The following is a 6,178-nucleotide window of genomic DNA, read 5'->3' on the forward strand; positions in this document are numbered from 1 at the left end:
CCAGTGTCCTATTTCTTTAAAATAAAAGCTGCAAGCCCTACAATTACTGGGATTACAGTGAGCGGGTATTGATCTGCAGCCGGCATTGTAGGATCAAGCAGGCGGGCGGAGGTAGACATCGCCGCCCCCACCCCCTTGCCTCCGCCTAGTCCTGCAAAATGCTAAAACAAACAAACAAACAAACAAAAACTACCGTTTCTAAATGTTTGATTTCAAACGCACCATCGACACCTGCTGCAAAAGAATGACCGCCCCGTCCTCCTCCCTGCGTGCGCCTCCTCCCCTCCGCCGGTGGGCCTCCCAGGCCTGACCCAACTACACAGCGACCTTAAGCCCTTTTTTTCTCTTCTCTCTCTCTCTCTCTCTTTTTTTTTTTTTTTTTTTTTTTAATTACTGAGAGAAAATATACACATAAGCCAAAAAAAAAAAAAAAATTCCTCCCTGGCAGGCGCGAGCGGGGGGTGTTGAGGAGGCTGGCGAAGGCGGTAATGCAACCCTAATGCACAGATAGCTGACATCAACTTCCGTCAGGCAGCTCCTGGAGATCGAACCTTTCGATTGTAACTGGGACAATTTGCATAGTGATTCCCTTTCAGAGCTTTCCCAGGTCCATAACAAGCCCAGGCAGCTATTCAAATGCAAGTTGCAACCCCAAATGCAATGCAAGGCTAGCCTGATCAAAAAGCCATTCCGGAGCCCAGGAGAAGAGAGACCCGGGCTCTGGATTTCATCCTTCTCTCTTCTTCTTTCTCTTCGGTTCCTGATTTAGCTGGGAGCTGTTTATTTATGGCTGCAAATGTGTGCGTGCGAGAGAGAGGGAGAATTGATCTTTGCCTGGACTTAAAGATGGAGACGAAGGCGCTGGAGGGAATTTGGGTTTGTGCATCTAGCTCAGACCCCAGGCGCCGAAGGGGGCCTTTTGGCACGAAACCCGAGGTTTCTCTTTTTCGCACCCCTCACCTCGCGACCTTGCAGGAATACACGGGCCCCGAAGCGGCCTGGCTGACCCGCCTGCCCGGGGACGGGTTGCTGAGAAAGGCTTCATGGAGGGAGCCATCCCCGTCCCTTTCTTTAAAATGAGCGCAATAAAAGGTATCACCTGCGACGTGTGTGGATTACTTTTTCTTACCGTGCATTGGCGGCGGGGGGCGAGGGGGGGTTACTTATAGATGTAGGGGAGGGGGGACTTAAAGGTTTCGGGGGAGGAGGCAATTAGAAATTAGGCTCCCTCGTTTTCCGGATTCTTTCTCATTTCAAATTATGCAGATTGACTTTCGTTTCCCTCCCTCCTAGGGGGCAAATCCTCAAGCGCGAACCTGATCGCTTGTCACAGAAGCAACTTGCCATGAAATCCGCTAATGCGCCGCGACTCGCCCACCAGGGTAAGCCAGTCTCACAGGCGCGTGCGGGGGTAGTGATGGGGGGTAGGCCCGGGCAGGGGCTCCAGGGGCCCGGCGTCGCTGGTCCATTGCTGGGCCGGTAGCCAAGCTATCAGGGTAGGAGCCGAGGGTGGAGGGCTGCAGCCGCGTCATGGCCGGGGAGCCGAGCAAGGGCGCCCCCCTCCAGCCTGCCCTCACAGCCAAGGCCGCTAACAGGTCCCCCTGGCGAGCTCAAAGTAGCAAATGAGGGCGGGGAGGAGGCCTCCCAAACAGTGTGTAAATATCCGAGCGTGACCAGCGTGGTGGCGGGTACGCGAGTGCGCGTCTGCGGTTTGTGCGCGGTTCTCCCAAGAAGTCGCGAGCGGCGGCAGAACCGCACCTGCATTCGTGCGTGTTATAGAAAAGGAGCTAACTAGAATGACTGACCCACGGAAATCCCCAAATTTCAACTTGTCTACACTTCCCTGGGCTAGTTTCCGCTTTCTAAATCTCCCAGGTTGCTTGGCTGTCTCTCCAAATCAAACCCAAACCTGCTAAAGATGATCACAGGCCACTGTCCTTGCAACACTGACCGTTATCTCAGTGGCAGAACCAGCTCCTCTGATCAGAGAATACAAAGCGGCGGCTAAATTCGTGTCCTTTCTTTTTCTTTCTTTTTTTTTTTTTATTGTAAGAAAATGTAGGCTTCTCAAATCCACAGAAGCAGCAAAACACAAATTTCCCAGTGTTCTTTGTTTATATTTGTTGGTCTGCTGGAAGATGTCTGACCACGAGCTTTTTCGTTGGGCTCACTTCATGCAGAGCACTCCGGATTTTTTTTTTTTTTCGTTTTTTCATCATGTATCTTAAAAAATACATAGAATGCTTTCCGGACCGTTTCGCAATAGATTTCTTAAGGATCAGATATGTAGAGAAGCGTTGGGATTGAAGGGTGAGAAAAGCAGACTGGAAGGTACAAATAAACCCACTGCAAATTGAAAACACACTGAACAGAAGAAATGATTATGAAAGAAGATGAGGGAATTAACTAGTCTAGAAAGACTGGTTTTAAGATCTGAATTTTCCAGATTTAATGACTACACATAACAAATCAAAAGGAATTAAATCTATTCTTTTACTTGTGTTTTCTTGATGCACAACCAGAGAACACAGGCCCACTTGGGTATGTTGGTCAAGTGCACATTTCCAGGCTTTTCAAAGGACAAATCAGCTTTGGGATGCTTTCCTATTTTTTCCATAAACTACAACCATTTTAGTTCTGATGAAAAACAATTTAAAATTTATTTCTGGCTGTAGAAAAAAAAAAGAAAAATTTAAAACTCTGGCAGTAAAATGATTACCGTTTTCTAAGGGGTTAATTTGATGTAAATAACCTACTTGCCTAGGAGCACAGAAGGGAGAACTTAGAGGTCCTGGCAGCAAAAAAAGACTGATGGTGAGTTTTTAGAGTCTGAGAGCCTGGAGAGGCTCTGAATCTAGCTTTGGGTTTGTTGCATCCCTCTTGCTCTCTTAAAACAGTAACTCAAGATGTAAGTAAAAGTGTTTTCATTTTTTATTGATCCCACTAACATCTTTCATTATCCAGCATGTAGCCACAGCAAATTATTGCTCATTTGATACTGAGAATTCTATTGACTATCACTTTCGTTGGAGAGAGAATTCTAACTACTGGGCTGCTCTGTAGTCAGAGCTAAGGCTGAGGACATTCCTCAGCTAAAACCCAAGTAAATTGAGCCCTCTGCCTCCAGGAATTGATGGAGATGTGTTCATTACACTGGGCCACGTGAACATGCATAGAGATCTGCTTTTTATTCTGCCTACCTTGCCCCACTCATGAGAAAGGTCGGCCCCTTTGGAACAGATCTGCCTATTTGGAGGGCTGAGCATTCGTTTGCCTCTCCTGGATCCCTTCTGGAGACCTCCTTCCAGCTCTGGCCAGTGTTAGGACAAGGGAAATGATGCAATGGAAGCCTGCTCTTGTGGTCAATCCTCTGCTCAAAACCACCCCAATTTGGACACCTACAGAAATCATTAACACTCTCCCTAAAACAAACAAAAACCTCCTAAAATATCCAGATATGTGACTTAACTGTCAAGATGTAATTTCCTAAATTAAACTGCCCTCCCGTTCAAGACCCTATGTCATCAGAGAGGGCTAAGTACAGGTAGAGGGAGCTCTGAGTTCCTCATGTGTTCTCTCTTTGGTTGGCAATGGGCGTCCAACTCCGAATGACAGGTGGGGCGACTCCCTTGCTTGAGCCAGTGAATGAGTGAGGAAGAACCCCGAGCCTAGTGAAGGTCTGACCTTTGACCCTACCTAGCAGCTCTGGCACTCAAGAAGAGGCCAGGTTTATTTCCCGTGAAGCTAGAGGCTGAATTTGCCTTCACGCCAAAAGGAGAGAAAGGAGCCCCGGAGCAGCTCTGTACCAGGAGCTACCCAACGCCTCAACCCTGGGGCCGCTTTCTCCCTCCCCAAGGTGGCATTCTCAGCTGCCTGTCGGGACCCACGCGCCCTTGCTGCCTCCCTTCGGGCGTGTCCGTGAAAAGTTCCCGGGTTCGAGGATGCGTCGGCCTGGCACTCCCGGGGCGAAGGAAGACGTCGAGCATGACAGCTTTCCCCATAATAAGTAATTCACCGCAGCTAAACCATAAACCCCCAACCCCAAGACCTTGGAAAATTGGGCATTCTGTGGAGGAGATGCTTTAGTTAGGTTTCATTTCCGCAACCACCAGGAGATAAGCCCTCTGGTTTCCAGAACAAAAGGAGAACCAGCTAACGACTTAAAACAAATGAGTCGGCGCGTGCAGCCGGAGGACAGCTCCAACTCCAAATCGGAAGGCGCCCTTAGGACTCTAAGAGATCTGGCTTGGCCGTTATTTTCCTAAGAGTGCTGAGACCGCGTGAAGCTGCTCGCACTCTCTCGAGGATCGCACTCCACCCTCTCACGCGTTTGGGAGCCACTTTATTCTAGAACAAGGCAGTAATGCTGGGAGAGTGTTCTGCGCACGCTGGGACTCTCACCCAAGAGCGGCAACCTAGAGATGGGAGTAGATTGTAAATCGGCTTTTGAGGGTAGAGGAATTTGGGAGGAGAGTTTAAGCTGAGATTCACATGGTGGACTCTTTCGGTTTTCCTTTTTGTTTTTAATGTAGATAGGCAAACCCCAGCGTTGGTGTAACCAGCGCAAGCGCGCGTCCTATTCCTCAAATGCTCGATCTACCGGCCACACTACAGCCCACAGTGCTTTCTGGAAACCCCATTTTCCTGATTGCAGCCCACACTCTGGAACCTCGCAACCCATCCGGGGTAAGGAGTCAGATCTGGGCCAAGTAGTGGGTCGGACACAGACACAGATACACACACACACACACACACACACACACACACACACACACACACACGGAGGTGGGGGTGGGGGGAGAAAGAGAGAGAGAGAGAAAGGCAGTGCTTCGTTGGATGAGGATCCAGGGTGGCTGGATAGAGATCTGAAAGGCCCTAGCTGGCAGGAGTCTTGCAGCCCTTAAAGCAGCTTAATCCTGATAGTTATTTTGAGAAACAAGACCTGGAACCTAGGTTTGAGCTTAACAGGGCAGTGGCAAGGAATAAATGTCCCAGCATTTATTTGGAATGAGGGACAACTGCCCAGCTGACCTGGTGTTGTGGCAAACTGGACATTAGGAAATGTTTTCTCTTCGCGCACACAGTAGCACACATTTCCTTGGATGGAGAGCTCACCCATGTGCAGGGAGCCTCTGGCTGGGCCAGTGCACCTCCCAACCACTCTTGCCGACTTCTTCAGGTTTTGCCAGGCAAATGAAACAAGAAGAACTGGATCATAAATTATTTTGTTCAGACCTCTGTCTTTTCATGAAAATAAAAGACAATACTTTGTCATTTTTAATCATATAAGCAGACAATAAACCTAATTTTGATATTGATTTTTTCCAGAATCAAGTGATTTTGTGCAGTGTCTGTTGTATTTCCTTTTCAAGGAATGTCCATTTGTTGGTAGATTGTGTGGTTCTAAGACTGAACTATAGCAGGCAGGTGCTTATCTGAAACATGTAGTTGCTTACGGACTTGAAGCCAGATAGCTGAGAAGGGGCTCTTCCTAGGTGGCAGGAAGTTTGGGTTTTGTCTAATTATCTAGATAATTGTTTCAACTGGGTCACCACAGTTGCCCTAGGATAGATTTACCACTCAGTTTATGCTGTTAGGGGTTATGGCCTCAGAGATTCACTCCCCCCCCAAATAAAATCAAATAACAATAAAAACAAACCCAAAATCTTGATGATTTCAGGCACCCTGAGGAGTGTTAGTGAGGAGAGTGCACTCTCCCAGCGGGCCCCAGGAAAGGTGTATGACCCTGAGCTGGCTGGCCTTGGACCACTTGGAAGAAAAGAAGGGAAGGAATGGGGGAGAAAGCTCAGAAAAGAATGAATTGGAGACAGGAAGAAAGGAGAAAAAAAGAAGAGGTGGAGAGAAAAGAAAAAAGGAAGGAAGGGGGAATAGAAATAAAAGAGAAAAGGAGAAGTGAAAGCAACGGTGAAGGAGAGGAAGAAAGGAAAAGAAGGAAAAACAAATTTTAAAATAACTAATAAAAAACAAAATTACCCCGTTCTTGGAAGGGGAACTCTTTGCTTTGGTGGACTACCTGGGACTTTCCCCGCAGCTCCGGGTGATTTCTCCTCCCTCCTGAAACGCAGAACAAATGACAGTCCAATCCCGAAGATTAGAGTCAGTCCACGCAGGGACTGCAGGGACCCATCCACTAGGTCTGCCAATGTCCCCACACTCC

At 48.2% G+C, this 6,178-nt stretch overlaps 1 long non-coding RNA gene across 1 annotated transcript; it reads left to right on the plus strand.

The window, feature by feature from the left end:
- On the plus strand, nucleotides 451–5,325 carry LOC102167050. The gene is made up of 3 exons (XR_300973.3): nucleotides 451–1,092; nucleotides 1,294–1,382; nucleotides 1,876–5,325. It is a non-coding gene; the product is annotated as an uncharacterized LOC102167050 (long non-coding RNA).

The sequence above is a fragment of the Sus scrofa genome, chromosome 1 (assembly GCF_000003025.6).
Source record: "Sus scrofa isolate TJ Tabasco breed Duroc chromosome 1, Sscrofa11.1, whole genome shotgun sequence".
Taxonomy (NCBI): domain Eukaryota; kingdom Metazoa; phylum Chordata; class Mammalia; order Artiodactyla; family Suidae; genus Sus; species Sus scrofa.